General features: G+C 43.1%; 1 protein-coding gene across 5 annotated transcripts in view; it reads left to right on the top strand.

The window, feature by feature from the left end:
* Positions 1-19,855, top strand: part of PIP5K1B (phosphatidylinositol-4-phosphate 5-kinase type 1 beta) — a 295,362-nt gene that overhangs the window by 1,724 nt on the left and 273,783 nt on the right. The window contains exons 1-2 of one of the 5 annotated variants that reach the window (XM_027615115.2): positions 825-914; positions 1,350-1,413. The exons of 3 other annotated variants lie outside the window; for them this stretch is intronic. The gene's annotated coding sequence lies outside the window, so the exon portion shown is untranslated. Of the gene's footprint in view, positions 1-824; positions 915-1,349; positions 1,414-19,855 lie in introns of those variants that run through there. One more of the 5 variants, XM_027615110.2, reaches the window with a different exon arrangement.

Here is a 19,855-nt window from a genome sequence, read left to right as displayed (position 1 = left end):
AGAGGAGGAACGTGAGGCTCACAGATGGAGGGACTTACCAAGGTAATAAGCGGCTGGACTTAACAGTCACAGGCAGGTTCTCTGATATGCCCCCATCACCACCCAGTGCTGGCTCTGTACTTGCATACAGTTTCACAACGGCCAGACTGCTTCTGCATTTGTTGTGGTCTGCGCTGTCTCACTGTGAATCACTGTTCACATGTTACAGATGAGGAAACCGAGGTTGGACAGGGATGGGAGTTTTCAGTGGTATCCTGTCTAAGCTAGTGAAGGTTACAAGACTAGAACTCAGAGCTCTTGAAGCCCAGTCCATGGCTTTGCAGATGATGCCATTGTCCCGCTTCTGATGGCGAGGAGGAGACATGAAGGATACTGCAATAAACTAGGGACTGTTACGCATGCCTGCTGGTGACCCGAGTTCTAGTTCTGGCACTCTATCTGGCTGTATGACCCCGGGGCCAAATCATATCACCTCTAAGCCTCAAGTGTCCCATATATGAAACAAGGGATTCATAATGAATTATCTTTCTCTTTCTTGTTTCAGCGTTCTGTTTAGCTAATAATCTATTCCACTTGTCATTTACTCCCCCTTTCCCTTGACCCTGTTCCATTTAGTGAAGGGAAAACATTTCCAGGGCACTTCAGCTTAGCATGTATATTGTTTAGTGTTGTTATTTGACTTGGAAATATCCCAATGGGCTGATCTACTCTGAAATACATGTCAAGATTCACTTGAATATCCCAGTCAACTCATACCTTTAATTTACTTTTAGACTTGGAGTTTGTGTATAGTAAGTACTCAGTCAATCGCCATTGAATGAAGGGGGTGAATGAAATCACTCGTAAGGAAAACGCATGCTGTAAAAACCAAAGCATCGCATCATGTAAATTCCCAACATCTGCTGACCCATCAGGTAACTTACCTACACGAGGTGTGTCTCTTGAAGCTGGCAGGTACAGGTGTCTGTTACTGCCCTCCTTCCTGAACACAGCATATAAAGAAGAGTTTGTCTTTCTCCATGCGGACAATAGACTCATGTCATCTCTGTCCTCCTTTGCTTGCCTTCCCGTCCCTTAGTTGTTAGTATTGTGTAGCTGGTGAAAGACACATTCCTAGAAATTGACTCCTGCCCTTTTATGAAAGAGTTAGTCTTGAGATGGAGAAACCAACCACTTTTTTTTTTCTTCGAGTAAATTTCAAGCACCTGCTAATACTGGCTGGTGGTTTCAGAGAGGAAACCTAATTAACAAAACCCACCTAGTTTCTGTTCCCTTTGAAGGGTCCTCTTTCCACCCCTCCTTCCCATATACACAAAAGTTGTGTTTTTTTGTTTTTTTTTTTTTTTCAGAAGAAGGATGACAGAGAAGTAGAATGGTTCTTAAATATTAACAGATCCAGCCATTGGGATTGAGGTATGTCTTTGTGAAAAAGAAATTATATGTTAAATAGTTCAGAGACTTGCCTGCTTTATGGATAAGACAGCTGAGGCATAGAGAGGTGAATTGACTTGCTCAGGGTCACCCAGAAGTTTAGCAGGAGGAGCTAAATTATTATCTAATAAGGGCTAATAATAAGGGCTAATGTGGAATTCTTAAGAAGGTTTATATTTGAGGTTTTGCTGGGAGTTCAATGGTGAAGGTACATTTGGGTTTTAGAAATCATAGAGGTTAATGGAAAACTTCTGTTTACTAGTACTTATTAGTGAAGCGGCATAATTTTAAAGGATTTAGTATTTATATTTTTAAATGTTCTCATCCAAGCAGATACCATTAAAGAGAAAATGTTTGTCTGTTTTCATCTACTCCCTATGATTCTCTTGACTTACTTATGTCACCAGACTTAGAATTAATACTTTGTTCCAACCAGTGCTTGGAGAAAGGGAACTATTTGAATAGAAATACAAATGTATGAAAAAAAAAAAAAAGAAATACAAATGTATGGTGGTTTTCCAAGCTTCTCTTCCTGGTAAATAAAGCCAGAAGCCAAAGGGGAACTGCCATACAGCTGGTAAAGTCATAAACATGTATAAAATGTCATTTGCATTTTCATTTTGCTTGTACTTCAGTGAAATGGTGAGTCAGAACATTTGATATCCTGGGGAAAAAAATACATTTTTTTTTTTTTTTTTTTTTACTATGGCTAGAACCTTCATCAGCTACACTGTAAAATTCAAGTCCTGAATGTATTTGTTGGAGAAACGTGTTCTTTGTATCAGATCTATTAACTGGAGTTGGAGAGTCCTTTTCTTTAAGAAGCTGCCCAATTAGAACACTGCATTATGTAGCTCACCTGTTCATTTGTGGACTTTTATATGGCCATGCTAAATGACTGGCGAGTCAGAGAGGGAGGAAACCTAGCCTTCTGTTTTAATATTTTTCTTTAAGGGGCGCCTAGGTAGCTCAGTCGGTTAAGCGTCTGCGTTCGACTCAGGCCAGGCTCAGGTCATGATCGCAAGGTGCTGGGATGGAGCCCCACATGGGGTTCCCTGCTCAGCGGGGAGCCTGCTTCTCCCTCTCCCTCTGAGCCTCCCCCCAACTCGTGCTCTCTTGCATGCTCTCTCTCAAATAAATAAAATCTTCGAAAAATATATTTTTTCTTTAGAAATGAAACAACCACTAAACTTAATCTGATGAAATTTTTTGAAATACTGGGTAGCAAACAATTGACTGCCATTGATGCAGTCTTTAATTCAACCAGGTTCCTTTTGGTATAAAAGATGAGGCCGGAGAAAACAGGCTGGATTTTGTGTATTGCCTTCTTAGTTGTATCTACTTCTGTCTAGTTGTACCAGAGATGGATAGAGGAGATGGTGATAGAGGAAAATACAGGAACCCTACTCCAATGGGGTTACTCCTAGGGAATGTGGATTTCAAATATGGATAATAGTTGGAACATGGTTCCATGTTTGCTCAGCAGGCAGCTCCTGGGCATTATTTTTAAGTCAAAACCTGTACTCGGATGGGCAGCTCCCTGAAGGATGTGTTCCTCTTGTAGAAAGTCTTCTGTGTTGTTAATGGGACTGAATAAACAACAGGGGTGCAGCAGGTTTGGGGGAGTTTACATAGTGGGTGAGCGAGTTCTTGACACTTGTTTTCTCTAAGGGTTTTAGAAAGTCACTTGTAACGTGGTGATGAACTGTAAGGCACTGAGTGGACAGTATTGCTCCCACTAAAACTGGGCCTGTGTGTTTTTCAAGTGGGGGTTCTTCAGGCAAGGGTTGGACTTACAAGCACTGGGGGGCCTAGAGAGTATGATTACCTTGAATTGGAACTAAAGTTATGGGACGGAAGACAGGGTGATAAAGAATTTATTTTGTAAGAAAAAGGGGATACTGAAGCCTCTGCATCCAGGAATGCTGAGCAAGGGGTTTGGGAGGCGGATATCGTTCTCTCTAGCCATAAAAATCTATTTCTTTGCTTGATAGACTAGCATAAGGAATCCAGTAGATTTGCCATGTTGGGTAGTGGCTTTTCAACCTTTATTATTTTTTTAAGATTTTATTTATTTATTTGATAGAGAGAGACACAGTGAGAGAGGGAACACAAGCAGGGGGAGTGGGAGAGGGAGAAGCAGGCTTCCCGCCGAGCAGGGAGCCCGATGCGGGGCTCGATTCCAGGACCCTGGGATCATGACCTGAGCCGAAGGCAGACGCTTAACGACTGAGCCACCCAGGCGCCCCGGTTTTCAACATTTAATACATACTTTCTTGTTTCTTTCCTTTTTCAACCATGCCCACCATCATGATCTCTGGATCTTTGGTCATAACAATTTTTGATCAAGAAAGGAAACAAAACAACAGCAATGTAGTAGTAAGCATATCCTAGGTGTTTTGCTAACAGTTGTCAGTGGGAAAGGTTAAGCATCGTGTTTTATTTATCTTTGTATTCTTGGAACTTAGCACTATCCCTGGCAAATGGTAGGGATTTAATAAATGTGTACGGAACAATTTATGCATTCAAACAGATATCACTCTTTAAAACTCAGGGACGTTTCATAATTATGCTAATGGTTTTATTATTTTTCGGACCATTTTAGAAATGCCAGTAGTTTCAGTACTTGGCTTGTGGTCCTTCATCTTTCATCATAAATAGGGTTCATTCACCACACCTCCAGCCTTTTTTTAACCAGCATGCCTATGAATGATCTTTTTTTTTTTTACCTCTTTAACAGAAATAATAATTGAATATAAAATGTGTTATTCCTTTTATTATTTATAGGCATCAGGTAAACATTTTTAAAGCACCCGGAGTGGCTTAGTGTAGTGAGTTTGGCTCAGGTACACAGACGGGAATGGACTTAAGCTGCTCTAAGTTAATCAGTTTAAGTGTCGCCTCTTCTGGGGACCATGGCCTTCTCTGATCATCTAACCTAAAGGCAATCTTCTTCATATGTTTTCTTTACTTACCACAGTGGATACTTCCACACGTTTCTTTACACACTGGATGCTTATACTTATGGGTCCTCCCAGGACGTTGTTTTCCTTTCACCTCTGCCCCAACTCACATTTAACTCTAGAAACTCCTTGAGGGCAGAAGCCATAGTTCTTTCACACTGTTTTTCAAGTGTTTAGTACAGAGTAGGCGCCCAGTGAATATTTGAATGAATGAATGAGTCCCCTCCATCCTGTCGAGATGAACGGGGCCACCACTGAGGTCACTCAAGCTGAAAGGTTCAGCTGTGAAGAAAGTTCTTCAAGGTTAGCTGCGGTAGCTTTGCGAGAATGATAGCCGAGTCCTGCAGTAGGAGGAAACAGTGCTTGCTTAGGTGGAGAGATTGTGGCATGAGGATGGGACAGGCTCTCTATTTAAATAGCTATTTCTTTTTGTTTACTCAGAAGTGAATGGTAGCGAGCCGATAAGTAGAACTTATCAAGCATGAAACAGAACATTCCCAAACTGTTAAAACAGGGCCTATAAGTTCCTAAGGCGTAAACATTTGTCATTCATAATTAAGACAGCTTGTGATCATCTACAAGGCAAACCGTAGGACACTTCAGGTAAAAACTTCCCCATCTCTGCTGATTTTTCTTTAAATGTAGGACCCATCAGTAGCCCGACCCCAGGGAGGAAGCCAGGGCAGTGGTTCTCAGGTGTGGCCCGGGAACAGCAGCAGCAGCAGCATCACCTGAGAACTTGTTAAAATTCTCAAACATACCCCAGGCCTTCTGAATCAGAGACTTTGGGGAAGGGGGGGGTACAGTAATCTGAGTGTGAGTTGGTCTCTGGATGATGCTGATGTCTCCCCACTATTAGCAGGAAGTATTGAATCTGTTGCTCAAGGTATAAGCCTCCGGAAGCACTCAGTGTTTCCAGGTGAATCCCAGGATGTGTGGAGAGGGGGCCATCTGCCTGCTTCTACAGAAATTCTAGGGAAGGAATAAAACCAGGCCTGGCTTTTCTCAGAGCCATATGGATCACAGAACAAACTCGTATGACTGGATTGGGTATCTAGGACTTTAGGTGGTCTTGATAGTTGTGGTCCTGCTAAGCGATGGGTCCTCCAGGACTGAGAGATACACCAGGGTATGTGGGTGATGCGGGTTGAGACATGTTGCTCTGTGCGTCATTTATGTTTGGATGTTGCTCCAACAGGACACCAGGTAAGGGAATGATTTTATGAGCTGATGGTTGTCTAGGAAGAGGAAACAGTGGTGTTCTGACAGTTTTCAGAATATTTCAAGTCAGTTCAACATGCTGGATACTGATGGAGTGCTTGCCCAGGACAGTACCGGGTGCTGTGGGGTATGCAGAGAGGTCTAAACACGGTCTGGCTCAACTTGGCCAAGAACTTACTGTATTCCAGGCACTTTTGAAGTGTTGTTTCTTTAATCTTCACCATGCTCCTGAAGGTGACGCTGGAGGAAATGGAAACCTATTCAGATTATAATATGCTTATGAGCACAGGGCCTGTAAGGGGTGGTGCTGAGGTTCTAGTCATGGTTTTTCTGATTTTAAAGCCACATTTTTTTCTCTGCTTCATGCTGTTGCACTTCTTCCAAAAAGAAGAGATTTAAAAAGGAAGACTTAGGTCGGTCTAAACTTTGGTTCTCCAGCCTGGGCCTCTCGATGAGCTCTAGATTACATCACTGAAATTGTACTTATGTACTTGGGTATCTCAAAGGCATCTCAGATTTTACATGGCTAAGACCAGAAGACTGGTTTTTTTCTCTCCATACTTGGTCCTCTTGCAGGGTTCCCTAGCTCTGCGGTGGGCACCAAGCCACACAAGACAGAAACTTGGGAGCCACGCTTGACCCCATGGCATCTCAGCCATCCCGTGTCTCTGTTGCTTTTGCTTCCTGAACATCTCCCGGTCCCCCCACCCCCCAAATCCATCCACTTCTCATTGTTCCCGCTGATTGCATCCTAATCCAGCTTCTCAACCCTCTGCTGGATCCTAGCCACAGCCTGCCCGGGCTCCTGAGTCCTGTCTGGCCCTCCCCTCATCCATGACCTGGACCGCAGCCAGGCGCAGTCAAGGTGGCCGCGGAGGACCCTAGACTCTGCTGGCTGGATTCTTCCTGACCGTATGCTTCTGAGCCCTCTTGGAAGCAGACATAGCCCGGCCTCTGTGGCTTCTCCAGGCTGGTGGCCTTGCAAACTCCTGCATGGTCTCCAAGGACTTGCTCCTGCAAACCAGTCTTTGCACATGGCTTTTCAGTTGCTCAGTCACATTTGAGCTGGAAGTAAAAGAGAATCAGTCTGCCTTGGTTCAGGCGGCAGGAACAAAGTACCATAGACTGGATGGCTTGTAAGCAGCTGCGGTCCAGTTCTGACAGTCGTGGAGGCTCCTGAGGTCAGGGTGCCAGCCCCGTCAGGTTCTCGTGGGCGCCCTTGGCTGGCTGCACAGTGCTGACTTCTCGTTGTGTCCTCACATGGTGGGAGGAAGATGAGGGGCCCTCGGCGGGGGGGGGGGGGGGTGTCTCTTGTTTCCTAAGGGCACTAATCCCATATTCCTAAGGGTCCTGCTCTCAATACCTAATCCCCTCTCAAAGGCCCCACCTCTTAATACAGTCTTATGGGGGTGAGGATTTCCACATACAAATTTTGGGGAACTCAGACATTCACGACATCTGAGAGCCTTTTATGGCCGTGTCATTGCCGTTTAAGAACTGCATTCTGGGGACGCCTGGGTGGCTCAGTCGGTGAAGCGTCATGATCCCAGGCTCCTGGGATGGAGCCCCACGTTGGGCTCCCTGCTGAGCAGGGAGCATGCTTCTCCCTCTACCTTCTGCTCCCCCTCCTTGTGCGCTCTCTCTCTCTCTGAAAAACAAATAAAATCTTAAAAAAGGAAGAAAGAAAGAGAAGAAATGCATTCTGTTTTGAAAGCCAGTATACAGAGACCTACAAATAAATGTATTTAAAAAATTTTCACGAAAGAATACTTTAACTTTACTATATGAGATGCATTTTGGTATTTTCAGATATGTTCCTCCCCGCTTACAACCTCTAGCAAACACGGGTCATGATCCACCAAATTGATTTTACTCCCCAATGGTGGGCCGAGACCTGGGATTTGGAAAGCACAGGTCTTCTCCGTCCTACCCTCTCGTGCTGCCTGAGCAGGGGCTCAGACCAGAGGCCTGCATTGATTGAGGAGCTGACCCTGACTCCACGGCCAGTGCTCTTTCCTTTCGTCTGGGCGCGTGGAGGGCCCTCTGCAGCGTTTTCATTTCTGTCAAGTAATCATGGTAAAACTTGCAGGGTAGGCGTCTGATCCAACTGGGGGATGGGGGAAGACTGACTTAGGAGGCTGCCCTGTCTGTTCTACAGGAGAGATAAACTACAGTGGTGAAACACAGCCTTTACACCGGGGTATGTCTATATTTTTTCATATAATGCTCACCCTAACTTCCTATGCATTTATTTTAGCAAGAACCTAAATACTATAAGAAAAAAACAAACTCTACTTGAAAAATATGTTAAGGGGCACCTGGGTGGCTCAGATGGTTAGGTGTCTGCCTTCAGCTCAGGTGGTGATCCCGAGGTCCTGGGATCAAGCCCTGCGTCGGGCTCCCTGCTCAGTGGGGAGCCTGCTTCTCCCTCTGCCTCTGCCCCTCCCCCAGTGCTCATGTTCTCTCTCTCTCTCTCTCTCTCTCTCTCTCTCTCTCTCTCAAATAAATCAAATCTTAAAAAAGTATATGTTAAGAACAATTTAACTTTTTCTTTTCCTGCCTGAAATTCCCTGAGACATGGAGACTGCCCATTTGAATCGGCTGTTCAAGCATAAAATGCAAGGAGCCTCAAACTAGGGGCCTCTTGGCTACTCGGAATTTTGGGCAGGCTGTTGTACTTCTGGAGTAAGTTTCCTGATTGCCAAGGGTTTGCTTGCTCCTTTAAGCGTCAGAGTTTATTAAAGCTGATATTTGCATAGAAAATTTCCCCAAAGTTGTCACAACCTTCCCCAATTCTTGGAAAGATTATGTAAAACAGAGTATGTCTTTTATGCCTTCGTAAAGTGATGGCTTTTGGATCTCGTCAGGGATGCAAAGCTCTTTGCCTCTGTACCAACTGGTCCCACTTTACTGTCTTTGAAAATCACATCTGCCTTTTTTTAATTTTTTTTTTCTTTTGGCCTGATTTCTGTGACTTTCAGCAGTGATAGCCCCTTCATTCATTGTTTGCTCCTGAGGAGCTGTTGTAATCTTGGGAACCAGATAACACCCATTTTGTCTGAATTGTGTTTACCAAATAAAGTCATATTCATTGAAATTGGTAGTTTTTTTAAACAAGAAAAAGTTTTTGAGGGAGGGCCTCAAGAGTTGTGTTTGTACAGCAAACTGGCTTTAGTCGTTTCTCATTCACTCACTTTATTGGCCAATAAAGAACATGTTTTTCTTATGTCGTGTTTCAGGGCTGTTCAGATAAATAAATTGCTGCCTTTCGGCTGAGATATTCATGGTTTCTTTTTTCTCTTTATAAAGTATGTGTTTGCTGCATTACGGCATAAAGCACACTTTCATAGACTTTTTCATTTAACTTAAACAGAGTTGTAATTTATGGGTGTGTTGATGACCATTTCACTTTTAAAGTTTGATGCCTTTAGAGGTGGTAGATTACCAAACGTAATTCTCTTCCCATGGAAGAAATGGCATAGAAAATTCCCCCAAATTTCCTGATGTCCATCTTCCATTGGAAAATGAACTTTAGTTCTTGCAATGAAACAAGTAAGGTGAATATGAGAAATTTAACTTTTTTTTTTTTTTTGAAAATGTAACTTCTTTAAGGAGTGATGTGAACCACACTGTTCTTAGGCTTATGATGCATTACACCGAAACAAAAAAACAAGCGTTGTTATTTTAGCAAGCTGTTTTTAAATGATGCCCTTTGATTGTTTTTTTTCCCAGGACACACAGTTCAGACAGAGTAAAGATTTGTGGAAATAGAGTAAGTGGGAAGTCTCTCATGCTATGGGTTAAGAGAGAAACATGACTTTTGTTTAGGTTTGTAGAAAACAATGGAAATTCAGCTTTTAAGGTTTGTGTACAGTTGGGCTCCATTATTTAGTTTTGCAGTTTCCCAGAAACTCCCTCTTCAAAGTGGCAAGTTATAAACAAAAACATGATGCATCATTTCATTTGGTGCAACCTTTATATAAGAAAGAATCACTTTCAGTGTAAATGAGAAGACTTCTGGAAGCATTTTAGAGCTGAGTGTTAAGTGTCCTCCATGTGCACCTCGCAGCTTCCGAGAGGAGGATTAACAGTCCCTGTGGTTACGTTTTTACTGGTTTCTTCTTTGTCCGCCTCCTTCACTGGAAAGTATTTTCCCCAAGGGGAGGGACAGGGTTCTGGCCACTGATGTAGTCCCAGCGCCTACAAAGGTGTCCAGTGCAAAGTGTCTTCTCCATTAACATTGGTTGGATGGACGAATAAATGATTTCCTTAAGCCAGAATGGTCTTTTTTCAACTTCCCAGCAAACCTTCCTTTTTATAATGCCAGCAGTCTAGCCTCTAGCCTTACCATTGCTCCGTGTTCTTTTTGCAGCCAGCAGCCTTGTTCAAGGCCAGATTTTCCTCTTTTTTTTTTTTTTGCATCCCTCGCTTCTTGGCTGGTAGCTTTCAGAACAATTGAGGAACTCATGCCTCACTCAGTCTCAGCCACTCATTCGCTCTTGTGATTCCCAACTCTTAACTCTGTGAATAGTACCTCTAGGATTCTGACATTTTTTTAGATTATCTGGTAGATTATAGATTATATTATAGGTTGGCATTGCAGATTATATTATCTATCCTTGTAGCTGGCACCTTTGGAAAAAACTGAAAATATGTCCCTTCCCAAATTCTAAATTTGCATCAAAGGTACCCTCATTTTTTTTGCTGACTTTCATAATTTTAGCAGACTTTATTTGCTCATCCCCATTTCTCTGCTGCTTCCAAGTCCTAAGGACTTAGAGAGAAACATATTCTTCTCTATTCTCACATTTCCTCTATGAACACCTTTTACCTGGACTATTGTAACAGCTTCCCAAATGGCCTCTATACCCCCCTTCCTTTAATCATTCATAATACCTGCTATCAGAGGTTATAATTTTGGCACCATCAGACCCCCAGATGCTTAGATGCTCTGCTGTGCCTGAAATCTCAGTGCTTTGGTTTGGTCCACAAAACCATCCGTAGTCTGGCCCTCATGGACCCATTCATTGTCATTGTCACTGTCGTCCTTCTAAGAGTATGATGTGACCACATGTGCCGTTTCTTAAATGCTTACTGTGTACCAGGCACAGTACAGAAGAAGACATGAAGTCATGAAGGTTTTCAGTGCTTTCTGGAACCATGTAATCACATGATGGGTAGGGTGGGTGTGGGTGGAAGGAGATAGGGCTGCAGGGGGCTGTTGGGGCCACACCAGGGACATCTTGTTCGAAGTGCTAAGGAGCGTGAACTTTTCTTCTATAAGCAGTGAGGCAACAGCTAGACGATTTTCATGGACAGGTATTGAGCTCGTGTTTTATGTTACATCAGCAACTTGGGCTATAGTTTGGGAGATGAGTGAGGGCAAGGGACTGGAGACAGGGGCGGGGAGGAAGGGGGTTAGTTACAGGAGAGATGAGGACCTGATTAAGGTATGGGGATGGGGAAGAGGAAGCAGATTGGAAATGAAAGGAGAATTTATAGGACCAGACCACCACTTGTGTGTGAATTTTGAGGGAACAGGAGTAGTGCAAGACGGTTCTCCAGCTTTTGGCTTGAGTGGCTGCAGAGATGGGGGCGTGATGGTCAACAGAGTACTGAGAAGAGGCCGCATGTACGTGGTGGCAGGGGCAGGAGGGCTGTGATCATGAGCCCAGTATTGAACATGCATTGGAGATAACCTGTGGCATGTCGAGGGGGAGGGTGTGGCTGTAAGGGGAGAGGTCTATGATGGAAACACTGGCCGTGATGGTCGTTGGCTGTGAGCAGCGATTCAGGTCAGGGGAGTGGGTGAGATTGAGATTGAGTAGAACACCCAGGGCTGGAAGGCAGCTGTACGAGTGTGGCTGTAAGGAGAGAGCCCCAGGATGGAGACAGCGTTTGGATGTCTCACCAGTGTCTAAAGCCATGGGATGAAATGAGACTCTGCTGTAAGGGATTCTAGACAAAGAAGAGAAAATGTCTGAGAACCAGCATGATTCCCTCATCTTCGTTTGCAGTTTTTTTCTCCATACCTTGGCTTACCACATTTGTTCTTACTGAATCTTATGTTTTCTTCTCCGTTTAAGGAAATGGCCTCAGATTTTCATGACGCCACCTACGTCCCGGTGTTTGGGAAAGCTGCCCTGACCCCCCCCCCCCCAATTCCCACCCTCTGTCGCCCTGAAGTGACGTCCCCTTTGGCTTTCTTGCTCTTCTGACTCTTCCGGAGCTTTCCCTGCAGGCTGACTTTTCATTTGTTCTCAGCTTATCTTTCCAAGCAGACTTGGAGTCCTGACAACAGGGACCACGTCTTCTCTCGCTTCGTGTTTCCCACCCAGCCTGACGGCTCCCGTGTCTTCTCCGTGTTATTGGCCTTGATTCTCCTTCAGAAGAATGAAGTAGAAAGGCGAATAACTCCAGGTTCTATAAGGATTTATATCAATTCATGCACCCTGAGCTAACTTGAAGGTGCCTGCTTACAGTGCATTTGTAGCTGGAATGTTCTATTTCTCCCTCGGGGGGGGGGGAAGGGAAAGAGCTTTAATTTATAAAAACGTCCACAAAACCAGTGCAGAATTCTTGTAATTTGTTATTCTCACTCTTTGGAACTATGAGCAGAAGGGAAGCTATCTTTTGGCCTCTCCCCCGCACCTAGTATTACTTAGGGCAAGTAGAGTTTATCTCCTGGTTTCCTGGGGTCATTCTTCTGTGTTTTTAGATAACATTTTGCTTAAATTTGCACAGGTTGAATCTGGATGCAGCAAGAGCTCTGGTCTGCGAAGCAGGGATTCTGGCTCATCCTGCCCTTCTCCTGACATTTTGATGACCTCTGGTCAAGTGGCTTGACCTCTTTTCTGGCATTCTTCCTCTCACCCCACCCCCATCCGTTGAATGAGAATCGATACACTGGCTCCTGGCTAATTCAAAGGCATGTTGTGAGGCCAAATGAAATGAAGGCCTTTAAGATTCTTAGAACAAAAGCCTCATGCACATTATTTCGTAAGAGTTACAGGTCACGCTCCGGACAGCCACATTTATAGCCTGTGGGTAAGCAGATCTGAAGCAAAGGGTGCAGCATCTGGTGTGCCCGGCGTACCATAAAAGAAGAATTCTCCTTCCTTATTCCCAGGGGCCAAGGGTGAAAAGTGGGATGCTTGGCTGAAGTCTGATCAGAATTCCAGAATTTAAATACATCCTCAATGTGGGGGGGTGGGGGGAGAGCAACATAGCTTTATTTTTAAAAAGAGATGAGTCTTGGATACGGAGGCTTGTTGAAGAAAGCAAAACTCATGTTGACCTGTTAAAAAAAAAATGGAATGCTGGTAGGCAACAGATAATTCATATGACAGATTCCAAACTAGGATAGATGCTCAGGGTATGAAGCAAGTTCATTTCTTACTCAGTTTAGATTGTATGGTGTATGGCTGTCATTGTCCTACCTTACAGAGCACCTAATGCCATGCCTCATGTACAAAAATGGTCAGTGTTTCAGTTAGTGTCTATTTAGGTGGAATAGGAGAAGATCCCAGAAGTCATTGAGAAGGTACTTTTAAGATCTACGGAATCTTTAGGGTTGTTTGAGGCTAATGGGACATTCCTTAGATGAGAAATTAAATGAAAACTGAATGATAGCAACATGCATAGTCTGATGACCTGTATCAAATGTCAGAGGGGTTTGGCTGGAATTCCTGATGTGAGTGATACCAGATCCAAAATGAAGGGAACTCAGGAAGTTGAACATTGTTGGAATAGGGTTTATGACAGTGGATCTATAGTCATGACTTCGGGTCAGAGACCAAAAACGTATTTCCTTGCTTCGCCTGGCAGTTGGCATAGTGGCATAATCATAATCATACAGGTGCACTTTCTTGGTTTTCGGCGCTTAGAGTCAGACCGTAGCCTAAGCATGGTGGACTTGGTTATGCATGCTGGCTAGATGGCAAATAATAGCAACCTCAACAGAGTAAGAGCATAATTCCCAGAAGCTGGGATGACGTCAAAGCAGGGAGAGGAGAGAATAAATGTGCTAATGTCCTCATCTCCTAAAATGGTGGAGTAAGATAAGATTGTTAAACGTTGTGGAATTCGAGAGTTGTGCCATCTTGCTTTCCCACCAGTGGTGTGTGAGAGTTCCAGTTGCTTCATATCTCCATCAATGCTTGGTATGCTCCATCTTTAGCATTTTTGATATTCTAATTGGTGTATAGTGGGGGTTCATTGTGCTTTTGAATCGTATTTCCCTAATGGCTAATGATGTCGAGCACCTACTTGTGTGTTTATTTGCCATCCTTATACATTCTTTGGGAAGGAGCTGAACTCATGTATTAATTTTAGTAACTTTTTTGTGACGTGCCTAGATTTTTTTTTAGTTAGACAATCATGTCTGTGAATAAAGGCAGTTTTGCTTCAATCAAGAAAAAATTGGTGGAAATACAAATGAGGACTTGAGTACTTAGAATTAGGAAGGTAATGGGGGCGCCTGGGTGTCTCAGTTGGTTAAGCGTCTGCCTTCAGCTTGGGTCATGATCCCAGGGTCCTGGGATCGAGCCCCACATCGGGCTCCTTGCTCTGCAGGGAGCCTGCTTCTCCCTCTCCTCCCCACTTGTACTCTGTCTCTCCTTCTCTCTTTCTCAAATAAATAAAATCTAAAAAAAAAAAAATTAGGAAGATAATGACAGAAGAAATAAAATATTATGAGGAAAATCCTTGCAGTGAGCCAAGAATAAGAAATTTAAGCATGTTATCAAGTTACGGAGATGACCGCTAAGAAACCAAAACAGAAAATTTTGAGAACGGTCGTCTTGGAAGAATAGCAGCAGGAACAGGAAAAAATTAAGAGGGGTTCATTCTCATGAACTTTTCTCTATCATTTGATGTGTTACCTTGCACATGCACGCCTTTGATAAGTCACTGGTATATTGGGAATTAGAACACAGAGATATGAAGCAACTAAAATGGGTAGAGTGTAAGAACTGAATATCATAAAATAAACGCTAGGGGAATAGTCATTGATTCGAAAGTTGTAGAAGAGAAGGAAGTTAGAAGGAAGTGCCCTCAAATGACAAAGCTGATGAATACCTAGCATTTGCTTGGGTGCTTCCTACATTCCAGGTACTTTCTAACCAAGAAAACTGTGTTAACTGGTTTAATATTCATAGCAACCCATGAGGTAGGTACAGTTATCATCATTTTACAAATGAGGAAACTGGGGCGGCGGGTGGCTCGGTCAGTTAAGCGTCTGCCTTCAGCCCAGGTCATGATCTCAGGGTCCTGGGATCGAGCCCTGCGAGCCCCATGTCGGGCTCCCTGCTCCGTGGGGAGTCTGCTTCTCTCTCTCCCTCTGCCCCTCCCCCTCCCCCGTGTGCACACAGACTCCTCTCTCTGTCTCAAATAAATAGATAAAATCTTTAAAAAAAGAATTAAAAAAAAAGTAAATGAGGAAACCACGAAGTGGAGATTTTAAGCACAGTATTCGAAGCCACACAGCCGGATTTCAGAGCCAGGTGGTCCAGCTCCAGAAACGTCTCTCTTGGCCACCGTTCCGTGTTATGTCTCACGGAGGACGATGGGTGTGACACCCCACAGTGCGTCTAGTGTGCGGTCCTTGATCCTCAAATGACTTGTTCTCCGAGGCTGTCTTCTAAAGTGGTCCCTAACTTTAGTTCATTTGTAATTCACCAGATATTTCAGTGCCTGTTGACACAGTTCTAGGTATTAGGATTATTCCTGTTGAGTGAGGGAGGCCTGGGTATAATTTATAATTTATATATGGTGTCTAATTTAATATGTAACTTTAATATGAACATGAGTGTATTTTGTATACAGGTGGTATGAGATGTTTGCACATGTAATTTAATACAAGATGGTGTGGGGAAAAAAAATAAACCAGGAGAAGGAGTGGAGTGATGGGAGCAGTGGTCGGGGGGGTGGGGGGCGGTTCTTCTCCAAGGGAGGGAAATACGTAGGAGAACTGTCTTAGCTGGGGCTGCTGTAACAAGGAGACCACCGGCTGGGTGGCTTAAACAACAAACATTTCTTTCTTAGAGCTGTGGAAGCTGGAAGTCCGAGATGCGGTGCTGGCAGGTGCAGCGTCTGCTGAGAGCCCACTTTCTAATTCGTAGGTGGCAATCTTCTTACCGTATCCTCACGTGGCTGAGAGAGGGGAAGCAGCCCCCCCTCCCCCCCACTGTCTCTTCTTAGAAGGACACGGGATCCCATTCACCAGGGCTCCACCCTCATGACCTTATTTCCTTGCAAAGGTCCTGCCTCCTAATACCATCAGACTGGTTAGAATTCCAACATAGGAATTGGGGGGGAAAGGGCACAGACATTCAGGCCAGAGCAGGCATAGTTCTGCATGAAATGGATGAGCACACTATACAGATTTGGGGAAAAGCATTCCAGGCAGAGGGAATAGAAAATGCAAAGCCCCGAGGCAGAGCTCCTTGTTTGAGGTGCTGTGTGGAAACCAGTACGGCCAGAGCTGGGGAAGTGGAGGGGAGAACTTGGGGCCATGGCAGGTAGCATCTCCTAAACCTGGTGGTGACTTTGGGTTTTATTTTTGGTGTGATGGGAAGCCCTCACAGGGTTGAGAAGAGGAAAAGCACATCAATGAGAACGTTTTGCATTGTATCTCATGAAGAGGCGGTATGTTTCCAAACTGAGGGCGGCTTGCTGGTCAGTGAAAGTTGGAATGAATGGGTGAAACTGCTGGAGAAGTCTGGTCCTCTGTGGACAAGGGAAAATTTCTGTCTGCACCATACTGCCATACGCCTTCCTTAAGGGTGATTTACTGGGGGCACCTGGGTGGCTCAGTTGGTTGAGTGTCCGACTCTTGTCCGGCTCAGGGTCGTGGGATCCAGCCCTGTGTAGGGCTCTGTGCTCAGCGTGGAATCCGCTTGAGATTCTCTCTCTGCCCTTCCCCTGGTTCGTGCGTACATGCACGTGCACGCTCTTTCTCTCTCTCATATAAATGTGTCTTTTCTTAAAAACAGTAATTTATTGGCTGAGACAAAATAGAGCGTGGCTACATAGAGATGCTGATTCGTCGTACCATTACTGATTGCTTTCTATGTTGAATAAAATACATGTGTTTAAAAACCGTTAAAAAATTGTGTTTCTTGGCTATAAAGGAATAATTACAAGGATATATCCGGGGACTGGTGTGTGGGATGCATAAGGAGAGGTAAGAAATTTTGAAGGAAAGGTTTAACTTGAATTTAAAATATTTGGATAAATGGAGGGATGCCTGGGTGGCTCAGTGGGTTAAGCGTCTGCCTTCAGCTCAGATCATGATCCCAGGATCCTGGGATCGAATCCCGCATTGAGCCGGGAGTCTCCTTCCCCCTCTGCCTGCTCCCCCTGCTTGTGCTCTCTTTCTTTCTCTCTTTCTCTCTGACAAATAAAATCTTTAAAAATAAATTAAAAAAATATTTGGATAAATGGAAATACTAGATATTCAAATACATTAATTTTTTTCAATGAAACAAGAATTTAGCAACCATTCTTTCTTTTGCATCCTCACCATTACTTATTATCTCATTTTTACTGTAACCATTCCAGTGGGTGTGAGGGGTAATCTCATTGATCTGTGGTTTTGATTTGCATTTCCCTAATTATTAGTGATGTTGCACATCTTTTCATATGCTTAACAGCCACTTGTATATCTTCTTTAGGGAAATGTCTATTCAGATCCTTTGCCCATTTTTAATTGGGTTGTCTGTTTATTAAATTTTAATCGTTCTTTAGATAGTCTAGGTGTAAGTCCTTTATCAGATACATGATTTGCAAAAATATTCTTTGTCTTTGTGTTGTCTTTTTTGCTTTTTCGTGATGTCCTATGAAGCATACACGTTTTTAATTGCAGTGAAGTCTAAATTTTTCTTCGGTTACTTGTGCTTTTGGTGTCCTGCCTGAGAAATCTTTGTCAACTACAAGGTCACAAAGATTTATGTCTGTATTTTCGTCTAATTGTTTTATGGTTTTAGCTCTTAGATTGTGCTCTTTGGTCCATTTCAAATTAATTTTTGTACGTGGTATGGAGTAGGGGGTCCAGCTTTGTTCTTTTGCATGTAGATATCCATTTGTCCCATTAATGTTTGTTGAAAAGACCATTCTTTCCCCATTTAGTTGTCTTGGCACCCTTGTCCAAAATCGATGTACCATAAATACAAGGGTTTATTTCTGGACTCTCATTTCTGTTCCATTGTTCTGTAGGTCACTTCTTAATGCCAGTACCAACTGTATTGCTTACTGTAACTTTGTCATAAATTTTAAGTTGGAAAATGTGAGTCTCCCAACTTTGTTCTTCTTTTCCAAGATTATTTTGGTTCTTCTGAGTCCCTTGAATTTCCATATGAATTTTAAAAGCCTCTTGTCAGTTTCTGCAAAGAAGCCACCAGCAGTTTTGATGGGGACTGCACTGAATTTGAAGATCAATTTTGGGAAGCATCGCCATATTCACAGTATTAAGTATTCTAACCCATAAATAAAGAATGCCTTTCCACTCATTTCACTCGAATTTAATTTCCTTTAAAAATTTTTTTGACCTGTTATTACAACACCTTCCAGAAATTACAGATCTTATTTATTTATACTCATCTCATTTCAAAAAGAATTTGAGGTGGCTGACCAAATGGCGTATGAATATAATAGGGTCAGAACAACGGAGGAAGCCAGGGAGAGGGGAAGCTGGTGATAGGAAAGTAAGACCGAAAGAGCATGGTTAGAAAGTAAACACATGCCTCAAGGTATTGAATGAATAGTTGCTAGATTGGGATAATCAGTTTTGCCCCAAACTTTCCAGTGGCTTATTTTCACCATTTAATATGCTCTAGTATAGAACAAAATGTAAAGAAATATAACCCTTAGGCGTACACTGTCATCTTTCTCTTAAGCTCAGCTGTTACCAACTTCAGTGCAAATAAAGCTTGGCTTTTCTTTTAAATCTCAGGAAAGTAGTTCCTTTCTCTCACATCCGCCATTTCCAGTGGGAAGATGGTGATGTGCCCACTTACCACAGAGAGGTGTCCCAGGTCTCCCTCCCGGATATTGCTGTACAGTAAGGTCCAAAGAAGAGAGAGGCTTTTGTTCCCAAGCTCAAGTGCAAATACCCTCTTGGTAGGAAGGAATTAGCCTTGGTGGAAGGAAAGACTTTAAACTTCCCTTCTCCAGTACTTCCCAGTGTTTTAATGTTTCATATTCTTGCTCCAAAACATGAAGGAGTCTCCTGCACCTCTGGTCGTTATCCAGATACAGTGTGCACTTTCTGTGGTGATGATTTTATTCCAATCGAGATGTTACCTTAGCAACCAATTTACCAGCTCACTCAATTAACACACTTCCTATCTGTAATCAATACTCATTAGTGCTAAATCACTGCTTTGCTGTATTTTTTTACTTAATTTATTTTTATTGAAGTATAGTTGACATACAGTATTATATTAGTTTTAGGCATATAACGTAGTGATTCAACATTTGTATACATTACAGAATGGTCGCCACAATAAGTCTAGTTACCACCTGATACCATACAAAGTTGTGACAGTATTATTGACTATATTCCTTAGGCTCTACTTTATATCCCCCTGACTTACTTGTTTTATAACTGGAAGTTTATACTTCTCGATCCCCTTGACTTATTTTGCCCATCCCTACCTCCTTCCTCTCTGACAGCCATCAGTTCTCTGTATTTGTGAGTCTATTTCTGTTTTGTTTTCTAGGTTTCATGTATAAATGAAATCTTACCATGTTTGTCTTTCTCCATCTGAGTTATTTCTCTTAGCACAGTGCCCTTGAGGTACACCCGTGTTGTCACACACGACAAGATTTCATTCTTTTCTACAGCTGAATAATATTCCAGGGTATGTGTGTATCACAGTTTCTTTATTGATTCATTCACTGGTAGATGCTTAGGTTGTTTCTGTATCTTGGGTACTGTAAATAATGCTGCGGTGAACATGGAGGTGCATACACCTGTTTGAATTCATGTTTTTGTTTTCTTCAGTTAAATATCCAGAAGTGGAATTGCTGGATCATATAGTAGTTCTATTTTTAAGTTTTTGAAGAAACAGTAATTAGGCCAATTTACATTCCTACCACCAGTACACAAGGGTTCCCTTTTTCTCCACATCCTCACCAACCCCTGTTTTCTTGCCTTTTGATACTGGCCATTCTGACAGGTATGAGGGGATATCTCATGATTTGCATTTCCCTGATGATGAGTGATGTTGAGCATCTTT

Source organism: Zalophus californianus, chromosome 13 (genome assembly GCF_009762305.2).
Source record: "Zalophus californianus isolate mZalCal1 chromosome 13, mZalCal1.pri.v2, whole genome shotgun sequence".
Lineage (NCBI taxonomy): Eukaryota > Metazoa > Chordata > Mammalia > Carnivora > Otariidae > Zalophus > Zalophus californianus.
Note: the sequence above shows the minus strand (reverse complement) of the source record. Positions and strands in the feature narration are given on the sequence as shown.